This window comes from Pinus tabuliformis, chromosome Q, assembly GCF_031772625.1.
Source record: "Pinus tabuliformis cultivar Carrire ecotype Pingquan chromosome Q, CPIR1, whole genome shotgun sequence".
NCBI classification, from domain to species: domain Eukaryota; kingdom Viridiplantae; phylum Streptophyta; class Pinopsida; order Pinales; family Pinaceae; genus Pinus; species Pinus tabuliformis.
Genome location: NC_142296.1, coordinates 1,188,465,036 through 1,188,487,702, shown reverse-complemented (window position 1 = coordinate 1,188,487,702; position 22,667 = coordinate 1,188,465,036).

Sequence of the window (22,667 nt, the reverse complement as noted above, 5' to 3'; positions counted from 1 at the left end):
TTTATTTATTTTCATATATATATATATATATATATATATATATATATATATATATATTAAATTTGAGTTTATTTTTGTTTGTTTTTAATATTAATTTTATTAGTTTTTAATTTTTTTTTCTTTATTATTTATTTATTTATTTATTTTTTAATGAGATTGTTTTTAATTGTTTTTTTTTCTAATTTTTGCTAATGTTTTTTTTTTTTTTTTAATTTCTCTATACTATATATATATATATATATATATATATATATATATTATTTATTTTATGAGATCATTTTTTTTAACATTTTTTATTTTTTATTTTTGTCTTCTTTATATATGTTTTTTAGAGACAATTATTTCATGTGGATTGAAAATCTAATTAACAATGTATAAATATGTAGAATATCAAAAATGAAAAATATTGACCTTCTTCTTTAAATATGCAAAACAATAAAAACCTCATTAAAAAAAGAATAAAAATAAAAATAAAAACAAGAAAATATGAAGAAGAAGACCACTTCCAAAATTATTAAATTTATAAAATAATTATTTACATTTCATACATTATAAAATTAAAAGTAAAAAAAAAAAAACATTTTAAAAAAAAGGCATGGTGTAGAATTACCACTTTTTTAAAATCAACATCAAAATCACTACCATTCTAGAATGCAATGTACATACAAAAATTTATAGTGCCAAAAACTATGCTCTAAAAAAAACATGTGTGTTCTGGATCACCCCTTTTCATAATCGGGTCACTTTTTTGCTATCTCTACAAAACGGGTAATAGTATTAGTTCCCGTTTCAAAGTTTACGTTGTTAACTATTTCTTGAAACTTTGGCATCCAACTAACTGCTCCACTTGCAAGAGTAAAGGCATAACTTGTAGTAGATCTTCTTTTGTCCAAATCTCCTGCATAATCAGCATCTACATATCCGCAGACAGATCCTTCACTACCACTAAAGATGATGCAATGGTCACTTGTGCCTCTTAGGTATCGAAGCACCCATTTCACTGCTTGCCAATGTTTTTCACCTGGATTTTCCATGAACCTGCTGACAACTCCAACTGCATGTGAAATGTCAGGTCTTGTAGATACCATCACATACATTAAGTTGCCTACAACATTTGCATATGGTACATGAGACATATACTGCTTTTCTTCATCAGTTCTAGGACTCAAAACCGAAGAAAGCTTAAAATGGAAAGCTGATGGAACATTAACAGGTTTCACATTGTTCATACAAAACTTTTCAAGTACTTTCTCCACATACTTCTGCTGTGATAACCAAAGCTTACCATTTTTCCTGTCTCCGTGTATCTCCATGCCCAAGATATGTTTTGCTGTTCCAAGATCCTTCCTATCAAACATCCTAGAGAGCTGAGCCTTTAACATGTTGATCTCTTCCATGCTTTTGCTTGCAATAAGCATATCGTCAACATACAAAGCTAAGATAATGAATATGCCATTGAAACTTTTGAAGTATACACAATGATCATACTCACTTCTTATAAAGTTTTGGCTCACCATGAAGGAATCAAACTTCTTGTATCATTGTCTGGGAGACTGCCTCAGACCATACAATCATTTCCTGAGCTTTCAAACTAATCTTTTGTTGCGACCTTGTACAAAACCTTCCAGTTGTTCCATATATATCTCTTCATTCAAATCACCATGTAGAAAAGCTATTTCAACATCTAACTATTCTAACTCAAGATTAAGTAATGCAGTTAGTGCCAACACAGTACGAATAGAAACGAGTTTTACAACTGGAGAAAAAATCTCATGAAAGTCTATACCTTCAACCTGAGAATTACCTTTTGCTACCAGTATCGCCTTATACCTTTCGATACTTCCATCAACTTTCCATTTCAGTTTGAAGACCTACTTGCATCCAACAACACTTCTCCCTTCAGGAAGTTCTACAAGATCCCAGGTATTGTTCTTGGCTAAGGAATCCATTTCTTCTTTCATAGTCGTTTTCCATTTTTCGCTATTTGTATCATCTACTACTTCCTGTTAACAAGAAGGTTCCCCATCTTTAGTAATCAAAGCAAAATATGAAGAAGAATCTACATACCTTTCGGGAGTTTTCCTTTCCCTTGTAGAACGTGTTAGAGTGACTGGTTGCTGAACTAGTTCAAAAACTTCAAAAGATTCCTTTGTATCTTCAACACCTTTTTCTCCAGAAGTCTCTCCTTCCTTTTGACTGTCACTGAAAGGTCTAGCCTCCAACTGAACTCATTCATTTGGTGATACTTGTTCCTGTTCAATTCTTTCAACATTTGATTTTACAAGAGAAGACTCATCAAATGTTATATCTCTACTAATGACTATCTTCTGGAATGTAGGATCCCATAGCCTGTATCCTTTCACTCCATAGTCATACCCAACAAAGACATAACATTTCGATTTTGGATCTAATTTTGAACGCTGATTTTTAGGAATAAGAGAATAAGCATCACAGCCAAATATCCTTAAATGTAAATAATCACAAGACTGACCAGTCCAAACTTGTTCAGGAACTTTACAATTAATTGCTACTGAAGGTGATCTGTTAACTAAATAACAAGCAGTAGATACTACTTCTGCCCACAACTCCTTTTGCAAGTTAGCATTGTTGACCATGCTTCTGGCTCTTTCCATAAGAGTCTGATTCATACGTTCAACAACACCATTTTGTTGAGGAGTATAAATATCAGTTTTGTGTCTAATAATTCCCTCATCCTTACAGTGTTGTTCAAATTCAATTGAAGTGAACTCACTGCCATTGTCAGTTCTTAAACATTTAATGATTTGCTTGTTCTTTTCTCTACCATTGCATTAAATTGTTTAAAGACATTGAATACATCAACTTTCCTTTTTAGCATAAAGACCCAAACTTTACAAGAGAAATCATGAATAAATGTTAAAAAATATAGAGCACCTCCATATGATACAACAGGGGATGGTCCCCACACATCATAATGAATATAGTCTAAAATATCTTTACTATTATGATTTCCAGTTTTGTATTCAACATCTTGGCCATTTCTTTCCTCCTAGCATTTCGTTCTTTCAACTAGGGTTTCTTTAAAAAAATATTTAAATTATCTTCTTCCAACAAAGGATTTCAAAGCTTTTAATGCTTCCTACTTCAATTTTCTTGAAAATTTCACAAATTCCTCAAAAAAATTAAGAGTTTTGACTTAGAAAATCTACAACATTTTTTTGAAAATTCCTTTTGTTAGTTTCAGTTTCCTGAAAGGAAAAACCTTTTTTTTTTTTTTTTTAACAAACCTTGAATTTATTCAACAACTGCTGAAAAAATAAAAAATAGATAAAAATAATAAAAAATACCCGGCCTTCTAAGATGATCACTCTTTGATGAGCAATTTTCACGCAGCCTTGACCAATGTATTCTTTCTTGTAAACTGCTCTTTATGCTCTGGACAATGCACTATCAGCAGTGGCTCTGGCTTCTTCAACCAATATGTAGAGAATACAGCCTTTTCATAAGACCAACGTCTTCTTTCTTGCAAACTATTCTTCAAGCTCTGGACAATGCACTATTAGCAGCAGCTCTAGCTTCTTCAACCAGTACGCAAAGAATACAGCCTCTTCGTAAGTAGCAAACAGGCCTCCTTGCCAGTCCACACAGAGTGTAGTGGTCCACGCAGTGTCTCAGCAGTCAGGTAGAGGCTCCACACAAGCTTTCACCAGCATCTTCTTCTGGATAACGTCTTCTTCTGGGTAGCAACAAACTTCCATGACCAACATGCAGAGGGCACTGTCTCCCAACGTTTTTTTTTCTTGCACGCAGTCCTCCCTTATGAACCGTTACTCTGGATAGGACCTCCAAGTAGGTTTTGGGACCATAGTGGTAGCACATGCAGAGATGGGGTTTGGCTCCTTCAAGTTGTCACCAACGTCTCCTCCTCTTCTTCATGCAGGAAGTTCACATAGGGCAATGAACCTCTACTTCAAGCTTTCACTAGCGTCTCCTCCTCTCCTTCACGCAAGTAAATGGGCTTCTCCACGCAGCAATGGCACAAGGCAGTGAACCTCTCCTTCACGGGGAGACACACAGCAGTTTGGCAACAGCTTTCTCGACTTCCTCCATTTCACGCGGCCTCTGGAAAACACTCATGGACTGCTCTGATACCAATTGTTGTGTCTAGATGAATGAGTTACTAATCAAGAAAGAGCAGTTATACATTAACCAAGAAAAGAACATAACTCACTGGAAAACTAAATTCAAACACACAAGTAGTAACACATGATTTACGTGCTAAACCCTTCACAGGGTGTCAAGGAAACATCCATGGGGCAAGGGATTGGAATCTCTATTCAATCCATAATGATTCTCCATACAATAGTTCGGGCATTCATTTGGTTTTATATGTGCCTTCTTAGTTACATAACTGATGATTCAGTATAAAACTAACTCATTACATTTTAACCAAATTTACATAATTAGTTGTCAAACTTCCAACAGTATCTAGTAGATGAAATTCATGAGGAGTTCCTGAAATTTTCTATAGAGGGAACATTTAAATATGATTAAGTCCTAGTTTATCTATTTTTATACCATCAGGCAGACAGATTTCAGTTTCCCTTACAAAATTGGATGAGCAAGGAAATTCTCAATCATTAATTCATTGGACTTCCTTGGTGAGGAAGCACTCCAATGAATTCACCTTCAGTGAATATGTTGATCAACTCTTATATAAATTATATTTCTTATTAAACAATAATGTGGAGCCAAGGATAAGACCTGAAATCAAAAGCTTTCTTCATCTTAGTGAACAAACCAAAACAAGTGATTGGTACCTCTACCAGAACTACACATAAATTAGGTTCTGTGGGTGTGAATTTCCACCTTACAGGTTGCCAAAGTTTGTCCCAATGACAATTTTCTCATTAGAATACATAAGACAAATTATTAGCATGACGAGTCACATTTTGTGGTAGCAAAGAAGAAATCACAATTTAAGATTAAAACACAGGTGGGCCCTTTCATCTACAATACTAGGGTAGAAACTAAAGAGGCAAGCATCCTCCTAAAGAAAATGAATTTCAAACCCAGCTTCACCTAGTCATATTACCCCTTAGGAGTGATTTCAAAGCTAAGAGTAGAAAAAAATACCACTCCATACATTCACACTCCTAGGCCAGAGATTGAGAAATACATGAACTAGAATCAATGGCTGGAAAACACTTTGCAGGAGGCAGAAGAGCAGGTAATATAAACAACTACAGCACAAACTCCTACACCACAGAAGAAGTAGTACAACAGGCCAAGGGAAGATTCTTCCCCCACAGTCATATAAATTTGAGAGAAATAATTTTAGATCTACAAGAAGAGGCAAAGAACCAATCCAACAGAGCAAGCTTTTCAAGAAGAAAATACACAGTCCATTATTATTTTGACAGGCCCTCATGCTTCAAGGAGGGATAAAGATATTTTTATAGGATCTCCATCCTCTTCAGCCTCCAAAAATCCATTAGACACCTCTCAATGAGGGGAATTAGTTCATGACCAAGCTGGACCAAACATATTTGCTACGTACAAAGAGATCAAGAAGAAAAACAAATTTTTAAAAGCTACAACATATACATAGTTTTGGAAGCAGACAACCTCTTCACAACATAGGCTACTCTCTACCTTTGACACAGAGAAAGGGAAAATGCAGATAGCCTTCCTATAGGCTATGGTACCTTTCCCAAAAACTCCATAAGAATACAAGAAATCAATTTTTTCCTTCGATACTAAGAAAATTCATCTAATTGATCAAATAGATTTGCATAAGCAACGAGGGGAGATGTTGTACTCAAATTTCACATCTTCAGCAATGGCAGCTTCTACTCTGCAAGCTTCAGTCAATAACATCTAGCCCTAGCTTAAATTAGAGAAAATCTTTTGTCTGACTAAAGACACAAAAATCAAATATTTAGAGGATCTAGTAATTAAATAGGGATATGATCTGAGGAACGTCAAAGCTATAGAGGATATTATCGGAAGGAAAAATGCTGACATTGCAGCACTCAAGAAGCATCCTAAGCTTCCGTCCATAGAATACCCATTGACTAAGGAAGTTGGAGAATTAGAGAAGGAAAAGGAAGACATGTTTAGAATCATTACTGAACAAAGTGGATAGATCAAAGTAATGGAGATTGAGATGGAGAAATTGTTAAACAAAAGAGAAAAATTCACATAGTTGGCATCAATTCCATTGACAATAGTTCTGAAGAATCTAAATCCAATAGAGAGATCCCTCTCTGAGTTTAGAAGCACTATCTTCTAAGCTTAAAAGTGGTTTTGTGGTTACCTCTAGGTTTCTTTCTTAGCCTTAAGAAATTAGGGAGTGATAACATCTTCGCAACCATACTAGGGACTACGAACAAATCTGATTTGCATTCAATTTTCCCTGGTTAAAATTTTTAATTCAGAGCTTAAAGATATTTCTAGGTTTGTGGCTGAGGAATATATATGATTTAAGGCTGTTTGCCACTTATAACTTGTAATATTTTATATTTGTAAATATGCTATTGTAGATTTGGCTACTACGAAGATATATACTAGAGCTTTTGCTCCTAAATATAATATTGTAGATTTGGCTCCTAAGAAGAAATATAGGATGTAAATATTTCTTTTGCTTTGCAACATTCTTGCTGGAAATATGCTTGTGCTCTTGCTAGAAGCAATTCTATCACATTATATAATTCCTTCACCTTGCAATGTTGTTATGTGTTTGTCTTTGTGCTAGACGAAGATTTAGAATAAAATCTAATGATCGCCATAGCTAGTGTTTTTTCATTGTGTTTTTGTTTTACGGTTTCTAAAGCAAACTAAGAATATACATAACTATAAGAGATAAATTTTATGTAAATATGATGTTGTTGTAGTCTCTACATTTTTATTTATTTATTCACAATGTAATGTCTTTTGGAAATGTCCTTATGCTCGTGCTATAAGGAAAGAAAGTAGCTGCTAGCTTCCATATAATCACGATCAAAAGAACATAATAAATTCTTTTGGGGTGCCCTTTTTCTAACCATGATTAGATATTATTTTGAGTTTTACACTTTTTATTGTTCTTGTTCATTTTGTCACACATATAATGATGTGAATAGTTATAGTATTTATAAATTCATAATTTTTTTAATAATTCAAAACTGTGATAATAGTTTTTTACCTTATTTTCAGAAACCATGGACTATGAAGCTTGTGATAATTCAAAGAAACCATCCAAGGAAAAAGGAATTTCAAGAAACATGACACCAAAATCTTTAAATGGTATGACAATTTTAAAATTAGTTTATACTTTGTTACAATGGTTAGACATTATGCTAATAAATGGTTGTTGATTAATAAAACCCATGGAAATAGCCTTAGGAGTGGGTTTTTAATGAGGACAACCCATACTAACATGGGTATTTCTCTTTTCCAAGCAATTTTAGCTAGGTGATAACTTTTGGTGTCATATAGTAAACTTGCATAACATATGTACTCATTTATTATTGTGCATGTAAATGGAAATCATGTATTATAAGGTTGTTTAATAATATTTGGTATTTCATGTCTTCCATAATTTTTTTTCTAGAAATTGTGGAATCTGGTGTGCATGAAATTTGAATTAAAGTAGTGAAGAGAAAATAAAAAGAAAGTGATATACAAACAGTGCCTCCTTCAACTAGTATGGTGGTGTTATATTTTATGTATACTCTTTTAGACATGGTTAGATTAGGTGCTTTCGTTTCCTAGCAAGTTTAGCTAAGTGATAACTTTTAGTGTCGTATAGTAAACTTGCATAACATATGTACTCATTTATTATTGTGCATGTAAATGGAAATTGTTTATTATAAGGTTGTTTAATAATATTTTGTATTTCATGTCTTCCATAATTTTTTTCTAGAAACTGTGGAATTTGGTGTGCCTGAAATTCGATGTATAGTAGTGAAGAGAAAACCAAAAACAAGTGATATGCGAACGATGCCTCCTTCAACTAGGATTGTAGTTTTATCTTTGATGTATACTCTCTTCGAAATGGTTAGATTAGGTGGTTTTACAAAATTTAAAAGAACATTATGTGACAATATTTGGAATTATAATTTCATTTTTCTTCATGCAAATTTTATTTTTTGGTTGTTTGCATAATTGGTTGGCCCAAAAGAAAATGAAATGTTACAATCATCACGTAAGAAAAATAAAAGTTATTCAACTCAAATGATAGTATCAATAACACCTTCTACTTCTACTTTTGAAATGATTAAAAAGTACAATACATCTAATAAATATGGGTTTGTGCAAGATTGGTACGTCCAAATAGAATCTCCCATGAATATGTTTCCTAATATGTATATATTTGGATCCATAGATGGGAAAGAACCTAAGATATTAGGAATAATTATTTATTTCTATGCTTGCAATGAAAATGACATTGACTTTCAAGTGAAGGTGATAAAATAAAATGAGGTAAAATTAATTTCTTGTCAAGTGGAGTATACAAAATTTAGACCAGATTTGATTGAAGCCTCAAGTCTTTATTCACCAAATACAATAAAGAATTCAATGTTAAAGTTCGATAACTATGAAAGATTCACTAAATCTGGACTAAATAGATGTGCAAATCTTTAAAATGCATCACCACCATTGTGAGATATCACTATGTAAGATGTTAGAAAACATCATCTGTACTTCCTCATTTACAACAAAAAGGTAAAATTCATGAAAAAATACCAGATGATAAACTTGATTCTCAATTACTTGCTTTAATAGGAGTATCTGGTTTGGAGGAGAACATAACAGAAACTGATTTCAAGCCTACTACATAATTTCAAAAAACTAAGATAGGTAAATCTAAGACAACAAAGGTTGCAAATCAATGTGACGAAATTCATTAAGTCTTCAAGCATTGGTATCTATTTTCAAGTTCCTTTAGTAGAAAAGTGGTTGTTGAAAGATGTACATAAGCCCCCAAGGTGTTTAAATTGAGATCATGAGATGGTTTAAATTACTAATGAAATAATTCCCAGAGAAATTTCAAACATCATTGCCTGATGCTCTTCTGATTCCATTTGGCATCAATGAGTCTAATCCATTGGTCATCTTTGTCAAAATTATAAATGACACAGATCTAAATTCTAAGAATATTAATGTTTGTATAGTTCATGGTCAACACACCATTCAATCAGCGAAAGAAATTTTAACAAATCCTAAATATAATGTATCTAAGGAGGCGAAACAAAAATATAAAAAACATAATGCTCGATTATTGCATCCATAAGTTGAACCCACTGAGGTGATCTGAAATTGTTGTCAACTAAATTATGCAAATAAGGTATTCTACAAAACTCCATTTATTTATTGTGTGCGCTCGGCTAGACATTTCTTAATTTCTAATGAAAAATTAAAGAAAATGAGGATTGGATGTTCTAAGACAGCAGAAAACAAGGTATGTAATTTTAATTATTTTTACATTTAGCATTTTATTATTGTACCTCTTTTTATTTTAGATAAATGATTAAACTTGATAATATAAGTCATATTTTCTCATATATATAATGAATTCTCATTAGTTTATAATATCTTATTTAGTTTCATTTCTACATTAAATTCTTATTAGTTTATACTTATTATTTTGTTAGGTCGATGATGAAATGTTATGCTCCTTCTTCGACTATCCAATTGCAGTTTTTTCTGATAAAAAAAATCTCTTATATCTTGATGAACCTTTGGGATAAATGGGACAATGTTTTTAACTATTACCAACTACGAACATTAAAGTGTTGTCCAGGCCAATCTAATTTTGAGAACTACAAAAGAAATAGTCCACATAGTTTGACAATAGCTACTCTTCGGTCCATTCAAGGATTAACCATGGAAGAAATTGCTTCAGTAGCAGATAAGCTATTGGATGGAACCATTTGGTTTTTCTATTCCACTTAATCATCCAACAAATTCCATAAAATTAAAAGGTTATTGTTCTAAATTGAAAACCAACAAAACAATATTGGATGAAATGGTTACATATTGTCAAAGTCATGATTTTAACTTGAATGAGAAGAGTCTTACCACATTCAACATTCTTGAGCATTATGAAACTAATGATATCATATTTTCCAATTTTTGCAACATGGCGGAGGGGTCTACTTATGTAAAATGAACATGTAATACAAATGATAAATGGATTAACAAGTGTTCAACAAGTTTACAACGATTTTGAATTTGGTTGTCATTTTGGGGGTCCTGATTTTTTGTCAACGCTCTTGCACTCTTTTTAATGTCAGTTGCATTCATTTTTATATACCGACCTTGTTGTTCTGGATACACTGGATTTGAAAAAAGAACCATTCCGCAAGGGATATTATATTTATTTTTTTCAATTTCTTATTGAAAAACGAGTTTAATGACTTTACTACAGTTCTCTTAGTAGAAATTTTGTTTTGTAATGATGTATGCTAGTCTTTAGATATTTCCATAAAAAACTCCAAGTTCAACTATAAAATGACTATTGGTATTTATGAATATAAGTCCCAAAACAATTATAGTTATGATATAGTTATTACTATACATTTCTATACTTCAGAATTAGAAATTTTGGAGGCTTCAAAATAATCTTACACATTTGATGAAAATGAGAGAGATTATTATTTATGGAATGGATTTATTAGAAAAACACCAACAATGTTGTGATGCAAAAGTGGTTATTTCTCTTTATGCAGGGACAAATTTAATCAAGGCTTGTTGTACATATAGAACAAGCATTGAATGTGTTGTGCAAAAGAGTCATAAAGGGCAATCATGTTAAATAATTACAAATCATTTCAACTATCAAATCCAAGATCCATTAACTTCTTGGAAAATTTAGTTACTACAATTTCTTTGTTGCTTCTCTTATAATACTTTGGATACTATTTTGTTCATATTTCTTAATTTTCAAAGTGTTTACTAAAATGACTAATGATGGAAATTCTAAAACAAAGAATGATGAAAGTGGGAAGCAAAAAAATAATCAATATAGTTCTTATGATGTTGACAAAAGTATAGAGATGGAAAGAGGAGGAGAAGGAGGAGGAGAAGAAGTTATCATACCAGGTACATAATTTGTTTGGTTGTTGCTCTTGATACTTTTTCAATTTATTTAATTTCCATATTTAACATTTTTGGATGAATATTATAGGGAATTATGAGAAGAATGAAATTAATCAAGACAATGACCATGGAATGATGAAGATAGAAATGGGCATTAATCATTGTAACTCTATCTTCTTCTTTTTTATTCTAGATTATTAATTCTATTATCGTGATTCATAACATTTAATATGTTGATTATAGTTGGAAATAAAGAGAATGAATATAGTGGCCAAGGGAATGTCCCACAAAACTAAAATGAAGACCAAAATATTATATGGACAATTACAATTGTTCCATTTTTGTATACTTGTTTAATGAGTTTTGTTTATTGTCAAAATTTATAACATTTTTTATGTTTATTATAGTGACAAGAAAGGAGAACAAAGACATTGATCAAATGAAAGTGAAACAAAGTTTTAATCAAGGACAAAATATAATATCAGGTACTTTTAATCTGTCCACTTGTTTTCCTTATTATTTAATTATTTTATTCATTTTCACAATTCAAAATATTTTATATGTTTAGTTTAGAGACAAATAAAGGTAACAAAGATGATGATGAGGTGCAAAGTTACAAATATGAAGATAATGCCATATCAAACATTTATAATGTGTCTACTTTTTTATCTTAATATTCTTCAACTCTAATGCTTGTACCTACCATAATGTTGTATATTTTTATTATAGGAACAAATAAAAAGGAAAAAAATAACAATCAAAATAATGTTAAAGGTGCGTTTGTGTGTGTTTCTTTTAAGGGTTGCATTACTAATTTTTTTCTTGGTATTGGTATTTGATTGAAGGCTTAATAAGAAGTACTATTGGTATATGATTGAAGGGTTAATATGTTTACTCCATGTTCTATCAAGATGATAAAATAAATTATTGTTTCACCTATAAATAGTGAAAAAACCACTCATGGTATGTGTATTGTTTCAACAATTTTTTTAGTAATTTTTGTAACATGAATAAAATGGTTTGACTAGATTATTTTTCATTGTGTTGCAGCTAAAGTAACTGAAAATAAATTAGCTATTTTTTAACTAAAGGACATTTTTATCATAGCATCAATGACGAAGCAACAAACAAAGGGAACATTGAGAAAATGGGAACTGATGTTGATTACACAATAGAGAAAAAGTTATTTTGGATTCATCCACATGCATAAACATTTTTTCAAATATGTTTCAAAAATGAATCTCTTGACATTCCAATTTGGATGACAACTTTGAAAAAAAACACAAAAAGATTTCTAAAAAAGTTTGTTTCAGAAACATTACAAAGTAAACTTATGTTTAAGTGGATTGGTTCAGAATGTAAACCACAAAAGGGACATAAGGTCATTGACAATCCAACGAAAGTTATACACACTAAATCATTGAAAAAGAGTGTGCGAAATGCATACCCAATATGATGCAACCAATATTGTTATAGTGGATTGCTCACTTGAGAGAGTGAAAGAGAATCCCAAAGAAAATGTAATTCTTTCCCCTCCATTCATTGGAGAAAATCAATAGGATAATTGGTTGATCAATGAGCTATGGAGAATGTTTCATAAACTCAACAAGACTATGGATGTTCGAGCTAATTTTAAGGATCTTCAACTACATTTAGAAGTATCTTAACACGACCAATGTCTACTTCACGCTATTATATGTATGACATCATGAATTATTACTTTTATTCCACAACATTAATAAAATAATGATTGATTTCGTTTATCATTACTAAAAATAAAATATTTTTATTTGTGGTGAGATATTGTGTTCATAACAATTATTGATTTGAATGGTCATATAATGTTTTCATATCAAAATTTCCTATGCTATAGAATTTTTTACAATGGATTACATTGTATGTAAAAATTAAAATATAACTGGTCTATTTGTTCTAATTAGATCATTACAATTATTTGTTTCAAATGTGGTTTAAGTTATGATTATACCTCTTTGAAATTAGTAATGTGAAGGATGGCCCATTGCATTCTTATAACCTTTTTATTCCATATAAGTTGAAAAACTATATTAGGTTGTATGTAGCACCAATAATAAACATATAATTTGTACTAAAAGAAGCACAAAAATAAACTAAGGTAGAGACTCTAGAAATTAGCATATAATTAATTAGGTTTGAAATTAAATTTTTTTATTATATTGTATGTGGAAATTAATATATAATTAGTTTTTTTACTTGCACTGTACTATTGTAATTATATTTTTCAATTGCAATTAAAGAAATAATTATAAGTCTTAAAATCAATTATTTAAATGGTGGGTCAATGCAATCTTATAAGACTGTTGTTCCATACAAATTAAATAGAGGTATTAGGTTCTATGTATAAACTAAACGTATTATTAGTTTATTCATTTTAATGGGGAAATTGTATTTGTATTTTGTGATTACTATTAACTGAATGTAAAATCCCCTTTGCATACAAATGGAAATAATTCATAATAAATATTAACATCATTTTTAAAATAGTAGGTTTTTATGTCCTTAAGAAATGAACTGTTGAAGTGGAGATATGTTAATATCATACATGTGGTTGCAGTGAAGATGCAGATGGGCATTACGAAAAGTCAAAATATTTTGTTGATATTTGAAATGGAAGGAGTATTCTTCCAATCATACACCAAAGATGAAAAAAAAAATCATATTGAAAGAGAAACAGATTGACAGTTTGGTGATAGGTCCTATTGTTTAAGGCCTTTTCAGCTAGAAGTATTAAAATATTACTTAAAAAATTATTATGTCGCAATATGGACATTAAATTTCACTGGCAAGTACATCCAAAAAGTACTTGAAAAATCAAATATTGATATGGAGGACTTTAAATTTGCATGGGACAGGTCTCATTGTCATTTCCAAACAAAATTGGAAGCAGGGAGACCAAGACAATTTTATGAGAAAATTTTGATTGATGTGTGGTCCCAATATGGATATAATTATTAATAACCAAATGTATTGCTAATAGATATGAAAAATCATACTTCTCAATTCATTGGATATCGATCAAACCACATCTTAATAAAAGCCTATGCAAGAAAAGAGGAAGATACTTGGCATATGCAAGTTTTATTCCCCTTTCTTAAGACACTTCATCTTATCAAACAAAACATGAGTACATTCAAATGTTCAATAGAACATGTAATTCATAGTAGTGGATGGAGATAGTTTCCTTTATAAATTTGTTGAAAGTACATTCCAATTTTTCAATACATTTTGGACATAGTTTTTGTTGAATCAATTTGTATGATTTTATATTTTTTGAAATATATTGGAATTTCCAATTATATTAATATGTATATTTCTTATTATTTATAATTGTTTTTGTAATGACTTTGTTGTATCAATTTATTTTCTCTAAGACGCATGTGCGTGTGCTCTTAAATGAATTGTTTTCCATTCAATTTATCTTACATGAACCATTGAGGCATGTTATTTTTAATGACTTATGTTTACTTATATGCATCAATAATCAAATATAAATGTGAAATATAAGTTATGAAATGTAAATCCTTTCAAGAAAAGGTGATATTCTTACTAAATAATTACAACAATTTACTTGATAAATGTTATGTGCACTATTCACTATTCACAATGCATTATTCATTGTTAGGGCTAATGGGAAATGTGTCATAGGTAAATGATTTGAACTTTTTGAAGCATAAGATATGTGATTTCTCAATCCATAATTTTCATAAATTTATATGCTTAAATCAATTAATGGTTGTAACTGCAATCATATCATATTGAAAATCAACAAGGCACTAAATTAGTTATTCATTTTTTACATATAAAATGCACTAATATGAGTGTATACATGTGATATTTAATTTTTGAGATAAAAATATATTGTAAATAATTTTTCACTTCTTCAAAAAACATATAATTGATGATAATGATTGCTAAGTGGATTATCAAGGTTTGATTAGACAATATCATGGATGAATTATGCCTTTGAACTTTTTGAATAGTAAGGCATCTAATTTCATTACTTAAAGTTAATTTTTTGTAAATTTGTATTTTAAATAAACTGAATCATATCATTTGAGCTATAATCATATTATTGACTTGTACTTATCTATGTCCATTAATATGAGTGTATAAATGTGATTTATAATAACCATATATTATGATGAATTTCTTCAAAAAACAAGTCTTTTAGTTTCTTGATAATAAGTATTAAGTGGACTATTTAGGGTAATGGGTGATGTCTCATAGGTGAATACTATTCATTAAATTGTAAGGCATTCTATTTTTAATCCATAATATATATATATATATATATATATATATATATATATATATATATATATATATATATTCTTAAATCAACTATTTGTATATGCAAACATCTCATCTCATATAATCTAATAAGGAATCCATTTATTGAAATTTATTTTTCTATCACGTAATTTATAAAGAGTGTATTAATATCATATTGTATTGTTTTAAAACAAAAATCTATGTAAAACACAATTCTCTTCTTAATCAAACATGGCATAATTAATTAACAATGTGTCAAGTCGACCATCTAGACTCATTAAAGAGACAGGTAAAAAATGGTTATATTTAAACTTTTTGCACCATAAGACATTGATTTTTCAATCCATATTAACATTTTTTCATTTTCAATTCTTAAATAGTTTATCTATGGTTTAAATAATTTCATAGAATCTAATAGGATTGAAGAATTCTATTTGGTTATATGCATTGATAGAAGTTCATAAATGTGATGCATTTTTGAAATGTAACTTTTAATGTAAGTAAGTATATATATTTTACAAAACAAATTATAAATAATTGATAATGAATTATAATTGGTGTATATAAATCCATTTATCGACTTTTATTTTCCTATCATGAGTTTCAATATAAGTGTGTAAATCTGGTATTTTTTTTTTTGAAATAAAACTCCATGTAATATGAAATGTTTTTCCTAACAACACATGGAATAATTAATTGGTAATGAATGTTAAGTAGATTGTCAAGTTCATTCAGGATATCGGGCATAAATAAATGTATTTAAACTTTTTGCAACATACGGCATTTAATTTTCCCACCTCTATTAACATTTGGTAAATTTCAAATCTTAATAAATTATTTGTAATTGAAATAATCTCATAGAAACCAACAACACAAGTATGTATTAAATTCTATTTAGTATGTTTGTATGTATAAATGCGATTTTTTTTTGAAATAAAACTCTTAATGTAAGTAAAGATATATTTTTTAGAAAATTAATATTTTAAAATCAATTGTTCATGAGCTCTAACTAGTTTATTATATCTTGAATTGACAACTTTTTCTAACTATGCATTCTTAATTCAATTATTTCTATATGCAAGCATGTCATATAAGTGAATAATTCGAGAAACCATTAATTCATTTTTATTTAACTATCATGTGGTTTAATATGAATGTACAAATGTGACATTGTTATTTCTAGGATAAAAATCCATGTAAAAAAATTGAATTTTCTAATAAAAAATGGATTAATGAATTCACAATGAGCATTAAGTAGATCATTTAATCTCATTCAAGAGATGGGCCATTAATGGATGTCTTTAAACCTTTTGCACCATCTGATATGATTTTCTCATTAATATTAACATTTGTAAATTTCAAATCTTAAATAAATGATTTGTACTTAAAATAATCTCATAGAATCCAACAAGACTTTGAAGTTATTTATTGAATTCCATTTAGTTATATGTATTCATATAAGTTTATAAATGTAATTTATTTTTGAAATAAAACTCTTAACATAATTAAACATATATCTTTTACCAAACTAATTAGAATTAATTGATAAGTGGTTTATTCAGACTACATGAAAAATCAAGTGTCATAGATGAATGCCTTCTAATACATATTTAATCTTCAAAATCAACATATTAATGATAACTTATTTGTATTTACATTAAGTATTTAATAATTAAATAACATGGGGACTTTTATAAATTTCAACTAAAGTCCATGAGTAATGTTTCACAATTATTTCTTCCCCATTAAAAATGTTTATCATTTTCTCCTCTCAGTGAAATTAATGGTCAATCATGGTTTTCCATACAATTGGTTCACATTGTTACATCAAGACTATTATTGGTTTTGACAATGTTTACAAGGAGAGATCAATATCCACACTACCATCAATGGTACAAATCTTTGAAAACCTTTGTCTTCACTACTTACAAGAAGTCACCACTAAAATTTCTTTTTTACTTCAATTTGTGACATTGTCCATCACAATGGAATGACTTGAACACCCATTTAAGAACTCTCATTTTATGTACTTGGATTTGAGTGAAGATAGATCAATGGTTCCTAACATTCTTGAAATACCTAGATCAACAATCTCTAACTTTTATAGTGGATGCCTGGATGCTATGAACATGAATGATCACCCCCTCATTAGTTCTTCATAAAGGCACAAAGGGACCGTAGGAAATTGAGCACAAGAACATTTAACTAAGTTTTTAGTAGAATAGTTTCATTGCAACACAAGGGACGCCTATCCTTGCCATTTACTCTAAGATCCTCACATCACCATCATTTAATGACAAAATCCCCTATAGGTTGGGGGAAATGGGGTTAGAGTTGTCAGACACAAAATTCAAACGTCGAGGAATCTAGTCTCTTATCCATAACTATAAAATATTTATTGGATATTCGACATAATAATATGATTTAGACTAAATCAATTGCTTCTAAGAGTTTTATTTCACACTCATATTGTGTATTGATACTATTGTAAATAAAAGCCCCATGTTTGACCTATTCATGATCTCTAATTGGTTTGAAATTACTAAAATTATTTTAATGTTGAATTAAGTTAATATGATGATTTACAAAAGAAAGAATGTTGTTGAAGGCCTTGTAATAGAAAACTTCCAAATTTAATGAAATATTTTTTATTCGTATTATGACATTGATCTAGCAATACAGTTTGTTATAAATGTTATCTCTCATCTCTTGATTTCTTTTCATAGTAAAATTGGTTTCTCCCACTTGTTACTTTCAAGAAAAATTATATATATATATATATATATATATATATATATATATATATATATAGATATAGATATAGATATATATATATATATATATATATATATATATATATATATATATATGATCATTTTTCATTTGATGGAAGGTTTTAGAAATTTGTAATAAATTATCATCATCTAATAAGTACCTTTGAACTTTAAAAATTTTCATTTCTTCCTTCTCTAGTTCCAATTTAACTTTCTTATACCATTCATTTTATAGTTGTAATTTTAGAATATTTTCTCTCAAAATATTTTTTAGTGGTGTAACTACAAATACCTGTGGAGTATAACTTAAGGCATCTTCAAGTCTATTAATTCTTCACTTTATATGTGCTATCACAAAACTAGTGTTCTCTTAATAACTCTAACCATCCTCTCTATTAGGTTACACTAGGTAAAAAAGGTTACTTTCCATGATGATGCACTTTTGCTACAAGTTTTTAATCATAAGTTATATATTGTTCCAACTAAAACTGCAAGTTATTTCCCTACCTTCTTGCATAGGAGTAAAACCCAATCCTTCCTTCAATGTATATGTGCATATTAAAATGTCTTATCCATATCTCACCATTTTAAGATAGGAGTTTTTGCTAGCAATTATTTTAATTTTTGAAATGTTTCTTCAAATTTTTAATCCACATAAATATCTTTTTTTTTTTTTTTAATTAAGTTATTGAATTCTTTATTTTTGGATTTTTTTTTCACAAGTCTTTAATAGTAACCTAGTAATCCCATAAAACTATGTACTTCATGTACATTTGTAGGTGTTGACCAATCCATTGTTTTCTCAATACTTGTTGGATCTAGAACTATTCCTTTTCTATAAATAATATGTCATAATAATTAATCTTCAATTCATAAAAATAGTACAATTTGTTTTCTCTCGGACATTGTAGAACTAATCGTGAATGTTAATTATGTTATTTTAATGTGAATGAATGAATCAAAATATTAGATAAAAGCATTTGAAAAAGCATATCTAAGTATTCATCAAATACCCAATTCATCAAAATCATGAATACACCTGGAGTATTTGTTAATAAAAAACGGAATACCACAATGTCATTATATACAAATGTTATCTTCAATTTAGTTTTGGAATGTCTTTTTCTTTTATTCTCAATTGGTGATATCTTGATCTTAAATATATTTTTAAGAGTATTACTTATCCCTTCATCTAGTCAAATAAGTCATTAATTCTCTTTTTTTGCAAGTCAAATGTTTCGTCCCAAAGCACATGCTTAGTAGTCTAGTGAGGTTTGAACACAAACCACCTTCCTTATGAAACCCATTCTCAAGCGATTGTGCTAATGGGACTAGAAAAGTAAGTCATAAATTTTCAATAAAAGATACACACTCTTAATAAATTCCCGGTTAAATTGTTAATAATCAATTCAAAGTCACCAAAACCAAATTGTGTTCTTTACAAATAGAATTATTGCTCCTTATGGTGATACGGATGGTGAAATAAATCTCAAGTCAAGAAGTTATCACACTTGTACCTATGATTGCTTTAGTTCTAATGTCATAATACAATAGGGAGCCCTCACAATATAGGGTAGCTCCCAACCCCCCTCTAGAAGACACACTTGGCATTCATGTCACATGGGTCCTTTATTTATGGTCATACATGTAAACCACGATATTGATAGAATCACAATTAGGGGGTTCTAGTGAATTAAGGTGATTAAATGATTAAAATGGCTCATCGAACAAACTGGTCGGAATGACTACCCTCTTGGCCTCGTCTGTCGACATTGTGTTTGCCTTTATAGACTGAAATTTCGGGGATGAAGTAGTGTTCGAACTTGCATATTTGTTGTCTTTGCAACCGAAAATTTTCGAGGATAGACTAGGATTTAGCTTGCTAAATATATTCATCTTTGCATATCAAGATTTCCAAAAGATAGACTATGGTTTCAACTTATGGGTTAAATTCATCTATGATAAATGACGGTATTCAATAAAGAAGAGATTTTAGTCTTCAACTCTGCTGGTGGCAACACCTTGGGCCACAAGCTTAGGTTATTATTTCTATACATGTTTTCCTTGGATTTTTTTAATGAGGGTTTACAAATTCGATTTGATTTATTTCTATTTTGTTTTCAAAGTTGTAATATAAAAACCTTATCAGTATCAATTTCATATATATCTATATATAGAAAAAAATTGTTAAAATAAAATATTTTAATGTTGTATATAAAACAATATTCAATGCCAGTTATCAATAAAATATTTTAATACAAATTAATATTGACATATACTTAAAAATACATTAATAATAAAAAACCATTTTAATTTAAATGTACATGTTATGTAAAATATTTTAATGTCAATTATGTATATATTATATATCATTTTAAAAACTTTATATATATATATATATCATGAAAAAAAAAAAAATTATAGTTAAAATGTTTGTTTGGTCATATATATACTCTATTTGACATTTAAAAATACAATTTAAAAAATGAAATATAACATTGTATTTTGCACTCAAGAGATTTGCAGGTGAAGAAATTTGATTCGTCTAGGCTCATGTTAGATATGTACTTGTAATATTCTGTTTCTTGATCTGGTCAAAATGGATGGAATCTGTCCATGGTATTTACCATGGTATTTTCCCATTATATGAGCCCATGGTATTTGGGTTCAGTTTTGGAGGGAAAATAAATAATAAAATAGGGCCTTTAAGGAGTCCATCAAGCATGGTATTTATCATGGTATTTTCCCATGATATTTTCCTTTAGTGTCCGAGGGAAAATAATAAAATAAGGCATTAAGGGAGTCCACCAAGCCTATAGAAGGGAATAAAAGCTAAGCATTTGGATCATTTGGGTTTATCTATCTTGTTGTGTTTTTCTTGAGAACTTGGCATGGCTAGTTCTATTTGATCCTAGGGACGAAAACCTGTGGGTGTTATTTCGTCGGAGATCCATCCAGGGCCCACAATTGTGCTTCAATGCATTTATATTCTCTTTTGATAAGAATTTGTACATCCCATTGGATGGACTTGAAATTTATTGTATGGACATGTACCATTTCTAAAGGTTGCATTTCTCGATGCTGTTGTGTTTAGTATTTTGATTGCAATTACTTTTAGCTAGAACACCTAAGAGTGTCAGATCAACTGATTATTTCTTTGTATGGAATACTAAAGTGGTATCATAGTTGTACATCCTACCAGGTTATGGAATACTAAAATGACATCATAGTTGTGCATCCTACCAGCCTAAGAATTTTATGCAGGGAACTTCGATGGGATTTCTTCTCACCGTAGCCAATATTCACCAACATTCTCCATCTTCAGTGGTCCTCTATATCACCCTAGTTGGTCTATTCTTTCCCAGTTAATTATTTTAAATGGATTCCTACAACGAGTTCGAGGGTTTATTATTTTTGCAGGATCTAACCAGACAAAATTGAACGTTGAAGGTTTCTTATGCGTATTATGCGTAGGGAGATCTGATGGGTGCGTTCTTTACTCGATCTGTCAAATTTCTGTTAGATCAAATTATTTTCAAGGGCAGAGTTACTTACCATTTCTCAGTCAAGGAGGCGAAACTATCCAAATCCACGACGTTTTGTCTCTGTTGATAGACCAAGGTGTTTCATATAATTACAAAGAGAACGTTGGTAGTTGGTGGGAGAGAGGGCATGTGTCCAAGGACGAGAGGCCATACCAAAGTTTACATCGACAGTTGTTGCGCGCAACGGTTTCAGAGCGCACCAAGGTCAAGAAGCCAGAATGCACCCATGTTGTTGATCAATCTCTACCCATCGAGGGCAATCTGTTGTGAAGGCCAACGGGCCAGATCCAAATTATACCCGTCGAGATCAATATGTTATCAAGGTCGATAGGCCAGAACCAAATTATTGATTAAGCCTGATAGGCCATATCTTTCGTGTGTGCGGTTGGGTAACCATAGCCATCTATAGAACATAAATTTCGTGCTCGACAAGCCATATCATCATGCACATTGAAATCTCAAAGCAACAAAGGGTCGAGGTTATTACAGTCACAGTGGATCAGGTGGACGATTCGGGTTAGCATGGAATTCCAGGGGTTGTAGACCAGGTAGCCATGTGTGCATCGAACAGGTAGGGTTGAGCTACTAACCCTGAGCTATGGGTATATTGATCAGGCGAGCAATGTTTAGCACGTTGAACGGGTCAGCGCTGTTTACAAGGGCCAACTTGCCAAGTGAATATTTCGTAGCAAGGGCCATTGATTGGGGAGTCGTGGCTTGTGGACAGTATTACAACACCGCCCAAACTCAAAAGTTAGTGAAAGATCCAACCTCAGCAGGGGGTAACAAGGTACTCTTCGAGTGTTATTTGTTGTTAATCCTTGTTTAATATCGTGAAGCCAAACACGGAGATTGTGCAAGCATCTAAGGGTTAAACGATGATTTAGAGGCCGATTGTATCATTCGAGAGGATACATACATGAAGTCTGATAAAACGACCCAACATATCAATGCTCTCGGGATCTATCAAATT